General features: G+C 43.1%; 1 non-coding gene across 1 annotated transcript; it reads right to left on the bottom strand.

The window, feature by feature from the left end:
- Positions 1–268: 268 nt before the first annotated feature.
- Trnas-uga (transfer RNA serine (anticodon UGA)) lies at positions 269–343 on the bottom strand. The gene has a single exon. It is a non-coding gene; the product is annotated as a tRNA-Ser (tRNA).
- Between the last annotated feature and the right edge of the window lie 16,326 nt (positions 344–16,669).

The following is a 16,669-nucleotide window of genomic DNA, read 5'->3' as shown; positions in this document are numbered from 1 at the left end:
ACTCGGAAGCATTGTGACTGAAATTTGAGAATCCGACGAGGGTACCCGCAGCAGGATTAACAAGGCAAATGCAGCGTTCATGAAATTGGATCCCAGCTGGATAAACAATGACATTTCTCTGCGAACAAAGCTTTGAAAACTCAATAGCAGCTTAGCATTGGTGTTGTTATACCATTGCGAAACATGGAAAGTGTCTAAATCAGTAGCCTAGAAATTACAGAGTTTCGAAGAATTCTGACAATGAAACTTCCTAGCAGATTAAAACTGTTTGCCCGACCGAGACTCGAACTCGGGACCTTTGCCTTTCACGGACAAGTGCTCTACCAACTGAGCTACCGAAGCACGACTCACGTCCGGTACTCACAGCTTTACTTCTGCGAGTATCCATCTCCTACCTTCCAAACTTAACAGAAGCTCTTCTGCGAACCTTGCAGAACTAGCACTCCTGAAAGAAAGGATACTGCGGAGACGTGGCTTAGCCACAGCGTGGGGGATGTTTCCAGAATGAGATTTTCACTCTGCACCGGAGTGGAAACATGCCCCAGGCTGTGGCTAAGCCATGTCTCCGCAGTATCCTTTCTTTCAGGAGTGCCAGTTCTGCAAGGTTCGCAGAAGAGCTTCTGTAAAGTTTGGAAGGTAGGAGATGGATACTGGCGGAAGTAAAGCTGTGAGTACCGGACGTGAGTCGTGCTTCGGTAGCTCAGTTGGTAGAGCACTTGCCCGCGAAAGGCAAAGGTCCCGAGTTCGAGTCTCGGTCGGGCACACTGTTTTAATCTGCCAGGAAGTTTCATATCAGCGCACACTCCGCTGCAGAGTGAAAATCTCATTCTGGATTTCTGACAATATTTTGTCCGAAAGTGATATCCAATGAAAGCTGTGGAACCGTAAAAAAGAATAGCCTGTTTACATACAGATAAAAGCAACAAAATGTAAATGTCGTGGTCGCATGCTGCATAAAAATTAGATGGTAATGTAGAGGACTATTGCAAAAGATGAAATATGAGAATAACGTGGAGAATGTCAGTGGAGAGGGAATACAAGCAGGAAGAAAGTGGGGAAAGGTGAATGCAATAGCACAAAACCGAGTTCTGTGACTACTCTTGCTCGAAACACTATGTTCCCACGACTGGACTTAACATTCAGTACCTTACGTTGTCTCTGAGTTTTAATTATAGCCCTATGCAGTGGCCCGTAAGCGAAATTGCAGCTACGCTAGACAATTCATCCGGCCGTAGATAATTAGTGCTGCTTGTGAGAAAGCGGTGCTTGTCACAAGCCTCCATTAAATTTTCAGTCTGTACAAGGCAGTATCTGCAAAGGCTGGCAACTGTCAGTTCTGCTTGTTGGTAATTAACGTGAAGATAAAATCCTGTAGAAATAGTAATCTTACACTTCTCATTTAGTGAAAACAAGAGTAGGGTCATTTTACTTTTAGATGGAGAGACTCATTACCAGTAATGTGTGATTTGTCCTTACTACGTGGATAGAGTTCATATAGGTCTACATTTACATAGATACTCCACAAGCCACAGTACGGTGCGTGGCGGAGCGTACTCTGTACCACTACTTCTCATATCCTTTCCTGTTTCACTCGCAAATAGAGCGTGGGAAAAGCTACTGTCTGCATGCCTCCTTATGATCCCTAATTTCTCGTATCTTGCCTTCGTGGTCCTTGTGGGCATTGTATGTTGGCGGCAGTAGAATCGTTAGGCAGTCATCTTCAAATGCTGGTTCTCTAAATTTTCTCAATAGTGTTTTGCGAAAAGGACATCGTCTTCCCTTCAGGGATTCCGATTTGAGATACCGAAGCATCTCCGTAACAATTATGTGTTGTTCGGAACTACTGGTAACAAATGTAGCAGCCCGTCTCTGAAATGTTTCGATGTTTTACTTCAATCCGACCTGGTACGGATCACTAACACACAATCAGTACTCAAGAATAAGTTGGACCAGCATCCGATATGCGTTCTCCTTTACAGCCGAACCTCTTTCCTAAAATTGTCCCAATACCACTGTTCTCACATACTCGTTCCACCTCATATCCCTTTGCAACGTTACGCCTATATATTTAAACGACTTGAGTGTGTCAAGCGAGACACTAGTAACACTGTATCCGAACATTATGTGTTTGATCTTCCTACTCATTCGCATTAAAATCCATTTTTCCCCATCTAGGGCTAGCTACCGTTCATCATACCAACTAGAAACTTTGTCTAAGCCGTCTTGTATATTTCTTCAGTCACTCAACCGCGACGTCTTAGCGTACGCCACAGTATCATCAGCAAAGAACAGCAGATTGCTGCACTACATCTCCGCCAAATCATTTAAATATAGAGAGAACAACAGCGGTTCTTTCACACTTCCCTGGGTCATTTCTGACGATACCCTTGTCTCTGACGAACGCTCGGCATCGAGGACAACATACTGGGTTCTGTAATTTAAGAAGTCTTAGAGACAATCACATATCTATGAACTTATTCCTTATGATAGTACCTTCGTTAACAGCCTGCAATGGAGCACCGCGTCGAACGCTTTCCGGAAATCTAGAAATATGGAATCTGCCTGTTGCCCTTCATCCATTGTTAGCAGTATATCATGTGAGAAAACGACAAGCTGAGTTTCGCAACAATGAAGCCTTCGTAAACAATGCTGATTCGTGGACATAAGCTCCTCAGTCTCAAGAAAATTTATTATATTAGAGCAGAGAATATGTTCAGGGGTTCTTCAGCAAACAGAGCTTAGGGATAATGGTCTGTAATTTTGAGGGTCCGTTCTTTTACCCTTCTTATATAGTGGAGTCACATGCAGTTCTTGCAGTCGCTTGACACTTTGTGCTGGGCGAGTGATTCATGATAAATGTAAGCTAGGTAAGGAGCCAGTGCCGTACTGTTCTCTTTGTAAAATCGATCAGGGACTCCATCCTGACCTGGTGATCAATTGCTTTCAAATATTTCAGTTTTTCTCAGTGCAAGGTATGCTTATTACTATGTCGTCCATAAGGGAGTTTGTCCCTTGGCCAAATGGCGGTATGTTTGTACGATTCTCCTGTGTGAACGATTTCTTGAACCTGAAATTTAAAACTTTGACTTACGTTTCGCTATCTTCAACTGCCACACCAGACTGATCAACAAGGGACTGAATGGAAGCCTTAGGTCCGCTTGGCGATTTTACATAAGACAGGAATTTTGTCAGGTTCTGTGCCAGATCCTTTTCGGAGGTGTGACGGTGATAGTTGTTGCGTGCTTTACTCATAGATTTTTTCACACACACATGAATCTCTACTAATCTTCGCTTGTCGTCGTTTATGCGTTCCCTTTTGAATCGAGAGTGCAACAGCCTGTGCTTCCTCAGCATCCACCGAATTTCAAAATTAAACCGCAGTTGACCTATTCCATCCTTTATCTGTTTACTAGGCACATAACCCTGCAAACCATGATTTACAATCTGTATAAACTTTGCCCATAATTCCTGTACATCCGTCTTGTTGGAACTAAGCGATGACAATTCACTGTCTAAATGAGGTGCTAATAACTGCTTATCTGCTCTATGTAGTAAAAAGTAAAAACTCTCTCCGAGCCTTCTTCACTCATATACAAACTTTCGCATAGTTGCTGTGATGATATCAGGATCGCTAATCCCTGTTTCTACAGTGACGTTGTCGATGAGGTCTGGTCTTTTTGTGGCTACAACGTCTAAGGTATTTTCACGGCGTGTGGGTGCCGAGCTAGCTACTCAAAACAGTTTTCAGAAAGCGCGTTCAGAGGTATTTCCTATGACTATCTGTCTGTCTATGCCCCCCGCAATGAATCCATAGACATCCCAATCTATATTCAGCAGGTTAAAGGAACCTCATTCTAATGCTGTATGATCTGGGTATTTACGTGCTATTGACAGTAGACGTTTTTTGAATAAAGTAATTAGTGACGGGTAATTAAAATAATGTTGATTTTGTTCGTCATATAAGTATTCGGATATCGAAAAAAATGTTCAAATGGCTCTGAGCACTAGTACTTATATCTGTCGAAAATCAGTCCATGTTGCCGTGACCCAACATTTTAATAAAACTAGTGTCCATACTGCGCAGGATGAAAACTTAAAGCTGCAGTATGTATGTGAAACCTATAACACCGCTCTCACTCAGTAATGCGTTGTGATATTATTTTCAGTATACTAAACTTCGTTCAGTAGATTCATTTGCTTTCTTATGGACTTTTTTACTTGAGGAGGTATCTCCTCCCGTCATGTAAGACAAATCAGAAAACCATGAAATAAACTAAGTCCAGGACGAAATTTGTGCATTTCATCATTGTTCTATACCACTTGTACTCTGTGCAACAGGATTATAGGCTCACTTTTGCCCAATTCCCGTGATTGATATTTACTGAAACGCTTAGGTTTGACTTAAAGGTGCGTAAACGTTTCTCTATAGTGGTGCAAAATGGTGGCACCCTACAACGTGATACTCGGGTTCGACTACTCTCCATACAGCAAGATTTTGACATAAGCAAGAAAAAGGCCACAACTAGGAGTTCATCTGACGTGTAAGGTGCGTTAATGTCGTCACATTGGCACGTTATTTCACCACAATTCTGCCCATTGCCACCGCAGACCGTAACCCAATCGGATGATCGTCACATTTCCTCTTGTCCACATTTCAACCTTTTACCTTTTGCGATAAAGGTCAGATACTCAGCTCTGAAATCACGCTGTTTTCTTATGAATGACTGAGGGGAACATTCCAGACAAAACGCCAATCAGAATCGGGACTAGAAGGCCGCAGGGGTGGCGTAAAGAGCGTCAATGAAATAACCACTTTCCCTGGAACTTTGATTTCCACACATTTGTTGGCTAAATACGGCAGTGGGATGAGCAACCTTCCACTATCGAAAATGTGTGCCTGCATCTCCATCGAACGTGATCGGAAACGTTTGGAGTGCAGAGCGACCGCAGTTTTCTCTTTCGTGCACTGGTTGGAATCATTAGGCACCCTTTAAAACCATTCGACGGCATCTGCTCGTAATCCGAAGCAGTAAAAGGTGCTTATGCTTTATCAGCGCCCTTATTTTGCGTCCTGTGGTGTGATCAAGGCTGGGTTGGGGAGGGGGGGAGGGGTTGCGACGTTGACACATGTTTGAATAAAATAGCAAAGGGTCCCTTAAAGACAAGCCAGTCCTTCAAAACCCTCAGCGCCACAACACACCTGTACAGAACCAGTGACGACTAGCCGAGGCACCAGCCGACAGGCTACGCTGCTGCTCTTGCACCTGAAAGTAGGCCACCCGAAAGCGCATGGTGCAGAAGAGATTGCCGGTCTCCAAGCGCCTAGCACTTCATCACGCGTTCTGTAAGTAGAGCTACATTATTTAAATTCTCAATAATGGTCTGTGGATGCTACCGAGGATTTTGCAGAATGGGTCTGGGGGGGAGGGGAGGGGTTTCGTAAAGAGGTTCTTTGCCGTTTTATTGACGCATGTGCGGCTCATAACAAAACCACGCGATTTCAGCGCCGGCCGTCGCGCCTGTAATATGCACCGTAGAGTCGTCCAAAGAAGCAGCTAAATGTGGGCAAGAGGGGGTTTGACGACCTTCCGATCATCTGACAGGTTCACGGTTGCTTTGGGCAGAATTTTCCTGAAATTTTGTGCCAATTTCAGAACATCAACTAGGTGCACCTTGCGCCCAGTCGCCATATGTTTGCCCCATATGCAAGTGGAGGCACGCGTGTAGGTGCATGGCACATCCTCAACATGGGCGTACAAATGATTCCATGCACACAGTCTGCCTTCACACTGGGTGCCACTACTTACGTGTGGGGCGAGCTACGGCCGCAAGGCGACTGGATGCAAGAGGCATGGCTGTGAAGGCACCTTAACAGAAGATGGTTGTATGCATCCTTGAGCCAAATTTCAGATTTTAGCGCCAGATGTTTACATTTTTAATTTTTCCAGTATTTGGTATTATTTCACATATTGTATGTCAAGGAATAGCACAATAGGAGGGAAATGTTGGGTTTCGAAAAAGTGATCTAGTAATATTATTGCACAGTGTAAATACCTGAGTAGTTATTGTCCTCGTTCATCTGCTGTTGTCTTTTCTTGATGTGTCGTCGTTATTTTCTTTGGTCATGTGGACTGAAGTACGGGGAGCTGTGATACCAGTCTCTAGTTGTTAATTTGTTAGTAAATATCTTCCTTCCTTGAATTGGTTTTTTTGGTTCATTTTGTGAAGCTTACAATGTGCTTTCTGCATCTTCATGTGAGCGTCGTTGTCGTTACAGTGGTGTGTTTTACGTTACTGTTAGGTTAGATAGCTTGCCTTCCTACCGTTCTGAAAAATGTCTTTTGATTAAATGAGAGTCTTCTCTGCTGAAACTGAGCCTGAAGATATACCACTCCATTCCGGAAAATCTCATTTCCTTATATAAGATTTACTCTACTCAATACGAGTCTGAAGCCATACTACCATTTGAAGCCGGTAGACGGAATACATGAATTTGTTCCAGCTAGTGGTCCCCGCAGGTAGCCGAAAGCCAATGGCCACGTTGGGGGCTTGGGGGTGGTCAGTAGGGATGGGGGGCAAAAAGGGGGGGGGCGCGATCGGGGAGCCTCGATGGGTGGCCTATGCGTCCTGCAACCCCTCACGTGATGTTGACAAGGTTCGCGACCGTTCGTGTCAATGCGGCATTGCTAAAACAGCCTGGTATAACTTGTCTGCTCATGGTACAACACAGACGCTGTCCTTAACGTCAAGAGTAACTCAAATCTTAGTTTAGTGGTTCATCAGTTTTCATCCGTGAGGAGTTAGAATAGAAGCAATGGTCTCCCTCTATATCGATCGATCCGAATGAAAATATTAATAATAATAATAACAGTACCTTAAAGGTGTTGCGCAATCAACGGATACAACGGGCTTTCTGATCATATTCATACTATTTTATATCTTGCAATATTGGCGAAGTGAGTCTGAATTGGCACTGTAGCCGGCTATGTACTTTGTTTATTTACAGACGCCTGCTGTTTGTCGACCAAACCCATTAAGTAGATGCTGCTGGTGCTACCCACACCTGCAAATTTGTTGAACATACTTTCTGACGAAGTAGCCACATCTGCATACTTAACTTTCGTGCAGAGACGGAAGCTATCACCACAGAGTAGTTGTCATATACAGGAAGACAGATTATAACCTAGTGCTGTCCTTTCTTTAGTGCGAAAACAGAGCTTTGGTTCTCTGCCCTCCTTCTTCGTCATTATTTTCTCATAGTGATTTTGTGCTGTCTTCGAAGCTGTAGCATAAACCGAGTATAGATTCTGTGATGGCGATGGAGAGTAAACTTCGGGTCTTTCCACGGAGAGAGGGTTCAGGTAGAAGCATCTAACGTATTCCGTGTGAGTACATCCATGTCCGTACCGCTCTACATTCAGGAGGTATTTCATGTAACACCTTCGCTTCCCCACTTCCATGTTCCTTTTGCGAACTGGTGGAAATAAGCCTCATTTTTTTATTACATGATTGCTGAAAACTTACTAGATATCGCCATTCCATTCACTGTCTGGAAATATGGAACAGGTTGAAGTGATACTGCCTCACAAAGCTATCGTGGGGAAAGCAGATGCCAGTGTGGGATTCATTTAAGAATACTCAAGCATGCAGCCTACCTATCAAGTAGGTATCTTACAAAATCCTCACGAGACTGATGAGACAGGAGCGATAAATAGAGAAGATCAAAAAGAAAAGAGCGTTTTCTCATGCATTCGTTCAGTAATCGCGAAAGCGTCACTGAAACGTTTTTTATCAAGCTGTTGATAATTATTAAAAATCTGCAGTGTACATATATGGAAGAATCAGCCAGTACATTACGAGACACGAGTTCTATATTACGATGTGCTTAACTGTTAAAACCATAGAGCCTACATTCCTAGAAGAATCAACCAAGACACTACAAAAGAAGACTTGTGTATCACGGTGTGGCTAACTGTTGCAAATTTAGAGCGTACATTCCTAGAGGACACGGCCAAGACACTGCAAGAAAGGAGTTGTGTATCAAGGTACGACTAACTGTTGAAAATAAAGAGTATATATTCCTATTAGGATCTTTCAAAAAGAAACGAGCCGCAGGCTGTAGAACGAAAATCGCCTAAGGGATCGTAGATCCCTTGCCTAAGGAAGTAGGTGTGGTCTCTATATGAGCTTGAGGCTTCATACCCCCAAGATGAAGGTGGGCGCTTATCCCTGTGACTACAGAGAGAACACATGCAGCTGTCGACCGCCCACTGCACTCACGAGGAGAACACGGAAGCACCGTAATCTGATTTCCCAGAAATCTCGCTCTGTGGAAGAGGAGTGAACACGTGTCCCGGCTTATCCTTAGGTACTCGACCGTTTCTGAGAAACAACGGTCAATGTTACGACATAATTTAGATGACTTTTAGTGCATGAAAGTGTTAGAAAAATGGCGGCGCTGGTGGATATGTTTGCCGCCTCTCTCTTTTGTAAACCGCGTTCAAAACCTAATTCATATTCTTATTTATTTTATACTATTTTTCTATTTCCTACCTATATCCGTAGCAGGTCACTACACGAGTGTTTCTTATCAAGATAATGAGTAAAAGGGCGTTGTAGTAACTGTAAAACTACTGCTTGATAAGTGTCACAAATGTATTATGTGTGTGTGTGTGCGGTACTTTCAGGGGTAACAATCTTCTTAAATTCTCATTTTCTTATATTTCATTCGTACATCGATTCTTATAATCGTTCTTGCAAATTGTTCTTATGTCTGTTCTTCAGCAATATTTAGTGTATTCCCTTGGATTATACCGATTGTATTGTTGTTGTTGTTGTGGTCTTCAGTCATGAGACTGGTTTGATGCAGCTCTCCATGCTACTGTATCCTGTGCAAGCTTCTTCATCTCCCTGTACCTACTGCAACCTACATCCTTCTGAATCTGCTTAGTGTATTCATCTCTTGGTCTCCCTCTAAGATTTTTACCCTCCATACTGCCCTCCAATACTAAACTGGTGATCCCTTGATGCCTCTGAACATGTCCTACCAACCGATCCCTTCTTCTGGTCAAGTTGTGCCACAAACGTCTCTTCTCCCCAATCCTATTCAATACTTCCTCATTAGTTATGTGATCCACCCATCTAATTTTCAGCATTCTTCTGTAGCACCACATTTCGAAAGCTCCTATTCTCTTCTTGTCTAAACTATTTATCGTCCATGTTTCACTTCCATACATGGCTACACTCCATACAAATACTTTCAGAAATGACTTCCTGACACCTAAATCTACACTCGATGTTAACAAATTTCTCTTCTTCAGAAACGCTTTCCTTGCCATTGCCAGTCTACATTTTATATCCTCTCTACTTCGACCATCATCAGTTATTTTGCTCCCCAAATAGCAAAACTCATTTACTACTTTAAGTGTCTCATTTCCTAATCTAATTCCCTCAGCATCACCCGACTTAATTCAACTACATTCCATTATCCTCGTTTTGCTTTTGTTGATGTTCATCTTATATCCCCTTTCAAGACACTATCCATTCCATTCAACTGCTCTTCCAAGTCCTTTGGTGTCTCTGACAGAATTACAATATCATCGGCGAACCTCAAAGTTTTTATTTCTTCTCCATGGATTTTAATACCTACTCCGTATTTTTCTTTTGTTTCCTTTACTGCTTGCTCAATATACAGATTTAATAACATCGGGGAGAGGCTAAAACCCTGTCTTACTCCCTTCCCAACCACTGCTTCTCTTTCATGTCCCTCGACTTTTATAACTGCCATTTGGTTTCTGTACAAATTGTAAATAGCCTTTCGCTCCGATTGTATAAACATTCAAAACATAGAAGTTTCGAACAGTGAGCATCGGGCGATGGGAGGTATGCCACAGTGACATTTATTCATATGAATATCATTCCGAGGAGGAACACCATTCGGGCGAGGGCAGGTTTTTCACGGTGACATTTCTTCGTATGAATATTATTTTGGGAGGGAACAACGTTAACATTTCTTATAATTTCAGGCGTTGGCAATAATTTTGCTGCAAACCACACATAACGGATCACTTTACCGGAAACGGGCCCTTGTATTTAATTATGCACAAAGATACACGACAGAAATTTCACCGAAAGCAATTTCAAATATTTTCTCACTCTCTTATTGTTTTCTTTTTTCCTTTTAATTTATTCACCAGACGTTTAATCATCGGACGAACAAGGACAACGTTATTTCAATACACACTGAAAAAATTAGTGTTGTAAGCTTCTATGGACATTGGTAGATAAATGAAAGACTAAAATAAAAATAATAATTGGGTTTCGAACAAGGGTCGTAAAAGTGTGAAGCTAACCACTGTGAGCCGGCAAAGGTGGCCGAGTGGTTCTAGACGCTACAGTCTGGAACCGCGCGACCACTGCGGTCGCAGGCTCGAATCCAGCTGCGGGCATGGATGTGTGTGAAGTCCTTAGGTTAGTTAGATTTAAGTAGTTCTAAGTTCTAGGGGACTGATGACCTCAGAAGTTAAGTCCCATAGTGCTCAGAGCCATTTGAACCATTTTTAACCACTGTGGTACCGCTACGCTTGAAACATGTTCTCGCCAAAAGGCACATAATTTACCTCGGAAAATTTTAACGTCTTTTTATCAGAAACTGTCGAATACCAACGGTAAGCCGAGACACCCGTTCGTTTATTTGGCCCATATTTCGCTGGTTGAAGTTCTTTTGAAATCAGGTTATGGCACTAGCCGTGTTCTCTTCGTCAGTAGCGCTGGAAACAAGTGGAGGTCTCAAAAGAAAAGCGATGCACTGTAGAGCGTTTCCTTACAGGAGAAGGAGTACGAGAAATGGATATTCATCGAAGACTGGCAGAACTGTATGAAGAGCACTCCATGTCCCTTGCAAAGCACAAGTGACTCAAACACGGACGGTTGTCGCTGAACAACGACGCACTGATGTAAAGTGACATTGCATTGTCCAGCAGGTGGATGCACTCAATAATGAAGAGCGGAGAGTTCCATTGGAAGCCACTGTCCAGAGATCGGACTGTGTTGGATTTGCAACGGACATTCAGCGCTCTTTCTGTACTGTTGTCGTTCTTTGATGAAATCCGTTACCTGACCTCCTTCCTCTATAAGTAAACGCAGTACACCCATTTGCTATTCTTTTAAAGCCTCCATTTCTCTGCTTTCAGCATTCAGGGTGCAGTGGATGGTCGCTGCTTGCATGTACTAGCTCTATCATCACGTGGGTGTGCACCCACGTCCCTCTAGTGGCGAGGTTCAGCCTCAATGCTCTTACAGGGGCCAATCATTCTTCCGTTGCCAATATCATTACAATCCCTTCAGCAGTTTTCGTATTACTGCCTCTGGCTTGTTTCATTGTGAAGGCTCCTCTTAGAGTAGCCAAACAATAAATTTCTTCCTATTATATGCATATTATGACAAGACCATGGAAAAACTGGAGCGACTGAGCTCATACTCATTCTTCTGACGCACCACTCTCCAGTCTAACAAGACAGCGGCAATATCATAGTGGTGCGCATAGTGGGAAGAGGTACCCACACACCATAAGATTGTTGCGGACTATAAATGTAGATGAAAAATGGGTAATTCAATAACGAGGTGTACCGCTTGATGGAGAACTACATCAGTGTCAACTGTGGGATGTGATGCACTTTGTACTCTAACAACTGAATTTATTGTAGAGTTAACATTTGGACGAGGTAGTATCTGCTGTACATCTTACATCTGGTCCACGGACAATCGTGCGAGTGGCAGTCATATAGGGTGTTACAAAAAGGTACGGCAAACCTTTCAGGAAACATTCCTCACACACAATGAAAGAAAATATGTTATGTGGACATGTGTCCGAAAACGCTTACTTTCCATGTTAGAGCTCATTTTATTACTTCTCTTCAAATCACATTAATCATGGAATGGAAACACACAGTGACAGAACGTACCAGCGTGACTTCAAACACTATGTTACAGGAAATGTTCAAAATGTCCTTCGTTAGCGAGGATACATGCATCCACCCTCCGTCGCATGGAATCCCTGATGCGCTGATACAGCCCTGGAGAATGGCGTATTGTATCACAGCCGTCCACAATACGAGCACGAAGAGTCATTACATTTGCTACCTGGGTTGGGTAGACAAGAGTTTTCAAATGCCCCCATAAATGAAAGTCAAGAGGGTTGAGGTCAGGAGAGCGTGGAGGCAATGGAATTGGTCCGCCTCTACCAATCCATCGGTCACCGAATCTGTTGTTGAGAAGCGTACGAACACTTCGACTGAAATATGCAGGAGCTCCATCGTGCATGAACCAAATGTTGTGTCGTACTTGTAAAGGAACATGTTCTAGCAGCACAGGTAGAGTATCCCGTATGAAATCATGATAACGTGCTCCATTGAGCGTAGGTGGAAAAACATGGGGCCTAATCAAGACTTCACCAACAATGCCTGCCCAAACATTCACAGAAAATCTGTGTTGATGACGTGATTTTACAATTGCGTGCGGATTCTCTTCACCCCACACATGCTGATAGTGAAAATTTACAATTTGATCGCATTGGAATGAAGCCTCATTCGTAAAGAGAACATTTGCACTGAAATGAGGATTGGCACATTGTTGGATCAACCATTCGCAGAAGTGTACCCGTGGAGGCCAATCAGCTGCTGATAGTGCCTGCACACGCTGTACATGGTACGGAAACAACTGGTTCTCCCGAGCACTCTCCATACAGTGACATGGTCAACGTTACCTTGTGCAGCAGTTATCGTCAACTGCACGAAGAATTGCCTCGTCCGTTGCAGGTGTCCTCGTCGTTCTAGGTCTTCCCCAGTCGCGAGTCATAGGCTGGAATGTTCTGTGTTCCCTAAGACGCCGATCAATTGCTTCGAACGTCTTCCAGTCGGGACACCTTCGTTCTGGAAATACGTCTCGATACAAGCGTACCACGCCACGGCTATCGCCCCGTGCTAATCAATACATCAAATGGGCATCTGCCAACTCGTCATTTGTAAACGTTGCACTGACTGCAAAACCACGTTCGTCATGAACACTAACCTGCTGATGCTACGTACTGATCTACTTGATGCTAGTACTGTAGAGCAATGAGTCGCATGTCAACACAAGCACCGAAGTTAACATTACCTTCCTTTAATTGGGCCAACTGGCGGTGAATGGAGGAAGTACAGTACATACTGACGAAACTAAAATAAGCTCTAACATGGAAATTAAGCGTTTGCGGATACATGTCCACATAACATCTTCTCTTTATTTGTGTGTGAGGAATGTTTCCTGAAAGTTTGGCCGTACCTTTCTGTAACACCCTGTGTATACATGCTAAACATCCAGATATTTTTGGTAGGAATTTTGTGGTTAACCCTCTATTTTCGACTCTCACTGATGTCTTTGTATAAATTTTGCATTGCCAAGTGGTTTGCCCAAGTGCTATCTTCTGTAACTTTATGGTTTTCACTATCGTTTTGGAACTGGTGCATTTCTGGCGCCAGTTTCCATCGATCGTCATCTTGATCTTTGAGTCGACTTCTATGCTTATTTGTCTTCTGGCCATCTTTTGCGGCGCGGATTTAACGGCAGGGCGTGAGCTCTGCTGGGAGGTGTGTCGGGATAGGCGGTGGCGGGATTCACGTGGGACTGTGTACGTAGTCAGGACGGCAAGAGGACGAGCCGGACAACGAAAGAGCGTGGCCAGCAGTTACGGCGTGTTCAGCCGTGAGGGCAGATCCACCGCCCATGGTGATTTACGTTTTCTAGAGGTCGCAAGGACAAGCTCTTTCGAGTCTGTTATAAGCTACGACGGCGAGTTGCGTGTGACTCAACTGAATGTGCCAGTCTACTAAAAATTCTCTGGAATTGTATTAGTAGTTTATCACTTATCTCGGTGTCGTGACTAACTATCTAGACTGTAGTTGAGGGAGTGTGGCTACGCTCAACCAACCGACATGAAGTGTGTTTAAAGACGTAACTAGAAATGCAACGAGTAGTGAGTAACTCCTTCTCTGCCGTTTCAAGACACGCCGAGATACGTCCTCTATTCTACCTTGTAGTTCATTTGGTAGTTTGGCGTGTAAATGGACGCCGAGATAATTCTTGTCATGTTAACTTCAGGGCACGGTTTTTAGCGAACTTATTAGTCAAAGTGAAAAAACCAGAGGTTATACAGAGTTTCAGGGAGAGCATAAGAGAACAATTGACAGGAATGGGGGAAAGAAATACAGTAGAAGAGGAATGGGTAACTTTGAGGAATGAAATAGTAAAGGCAGTAGAGGATCAAGTAGGTAAAATGACGAGGGTTGGGTAGAAATCCTTGGGTAACAAAAGAGATACTGAATTTAATTGATGAAAGCAGAAAATTAAAAAATGCAGTAACTGAAGCAGGCAAAAAGGAATACATGTGTCTCAAAAATGAGATCGACAGGAAGTGCAAAATGGCTAAGCAGGGATGGCTAGAGGACAAATGTAAGGATGTGGAGGCCTATCTCACTAGGGGTAAGATAGATACTGCCGACAGGAAAATTAAAGAGACCTTCTTAGAAAGGAGAACCACTTCCACGAATATCAAGAGCTTTGATGGAAACCCAGTTCTAAACAAAGAAGGGAAAGCAGAAAGGTGGAAGGAGTATATAGAGGGTCTATACAGGGGCGATGTTCTTGAGGACAATATTATGGAAATGGAAGAGGAGGTAGATCAAGATGAAATGGGAGATATGGTACTGCGTGAAGTGTTTGACAGAGCACTGACAGACCTAAGTCGAAACAAGGCCCCGAGAGTAGACAATATCCCATTAGAAATACTGACAGTCTTGCGAGAGCAAGGCGTAACAAAACTCTACCATCTCGTGAGCGAGATGTATGAGACAGGCGAAATTCCCTCAGACTTCAAGAACAATATAATAATTCCAATCCCCAAGAAAGCAGATGTTGACAGATGTGAAAATTACCGAACTATTAGTTTAATAAGTCACAGCTGCAAAATACTAACGCGAATTCATTACAGACGAATGGAAAAACAGGTAGAAGTCGACATCGGGTGAGATCAGTTTGGATTCCATAGAAATGTTAGAACACGAGAGGCAATACTGAACCTAGGAGTTATCTTAGAAGAAAGATTAACGAAAGGCAAACCTACGTTTCTAGCATTTGTAGACTTAGCGAAAGCATTTGACAATGTTGATTGGAATACTCTCTTCAAATTCTGAAGATGGCAGGGCTAAAATACAGGGAGCAAAAGGCTATTTACAATTTGTACAGAAACGAAATGGCAGTTATAAGAGCCGAGGGACATGAAAGGGCAGCAGTGGTGGGGAAGGGAGTGAGACAGGGTTGTAGCCCCTCCCCGATGCTATTCAATTTGTATATTGAGCAAGCAGTAAAGGAAACAAAGAAAAATTCGGAGTAGGTATTAAAATCCATGGAGAAGAAATAAAAACTTTGAGGTTCGCCGATGACATTGTAATTCTGTCAGAGACACCAAAGGACTTGGAAGAGCAGTTGAATGGAATGGACAGTGTCTTGAAAGGAGGGTATAAGATGAACATCAACAAAAGCAAAACGAGGATAATGGAATGTAGTCGATTTAAGTCGGGTGAGCTGAGGGAATTAGATTAGAAAATGAGACACTTAAAGTAGTAAAGAAATTTTGCTATTTGGGGAGAAAAATAACTGATGATAGTCGAAGTAGAGAGGATATAAAATGTAGACTGGCAATGGCAAGGAAAGCGCTTTGGAAGAAGAAAAATTTGTTAACTTCGAGTATAGATTTAAATGTCAGGAAGTCATTTCTGAAAGTATTTGTATGGAATGTAGCCATGTATGGAAGTAAAACGTGGACGATAAATAGTTTAGGCAAGAAGAGATTAGAAGCTTTCGAAATGTGGTGCTACAGAAGAATGCTGAAGATTAGATGGGTAGATCACATAACTAATGAGGAGGTATTGAATAGAACTGAGGAGAAGAAGTTTGTGGCACAACTTGACCAGAAGAAGGGATCGGTAGGTAGGACACGTTCTGAGGCATCAAGGGATCACCAATTTGGTACTGAAGGGCAGCGTGGAGGGTAAAAACCGTACAGGGAGACCAAGAGATGAATTCACTAAGCAGATTCAGAAGGATGTAGGCTGCAGTAGGTACTGGGAGATGAAGAAGCTTGCAGTGGATAGAGCAGCGTGGAGAGCTGCATCAAACTAGTCTCAGGACTTAAGACCACAACAACCACAACATTAGCCAAAGTTTAAAGGCCTGCACTTGCCAAGTAGCTCACGGATGCTAATTTGTTTTAATTCAGTTGTATTGATGACCTATTCTCTAGATAAGATTGTCTAGTGTAGGTCTCAGAATATTGTCTGCCGTTGATGCGTGTAGTGTTACAGATAATTGGCAGTGGTCGACGCATGGTGGTAGCAGAGCGCCACGGGACAGAGAGATATTTAAGGCCCTTTTCTCTCCTTTACATCTTGGGTTATGTTGTCACTGTTACGTGATTCCATCTTTCGGGTGGACAATTATAGCATCTGAAGATCAATTTCGGTGCAAAGTTGAGTACATTTCTATGTCATTTCCTGTCTCGTGGGTCTCTCGTATTTATTTGAATCCTTGGTCTGCTCGTGTCTATCGCTAATTTACACGCAATATTGAAGCAACC

Source organism: Schistocerca gregaria, chromosome 2 (assembly GCF_023897955.1).
Source record: "Schistocerca gregaria isolate iqSchGreg1 chromosome 2, iqSchGreg1.2, whole genome shotgun sequence".
Lineage (NCBI taxonomy): Eukaryota > Metazoa > Arthropoda > Insecta > Orthoptera > Acrididae > Schistocerca > Schistocerca gregaria.
The sequence above is the reverse complement of the archived record's forward strand: the minus strand, read 5'-3'. Positions and strand labels throughout refer to the sequence as shown.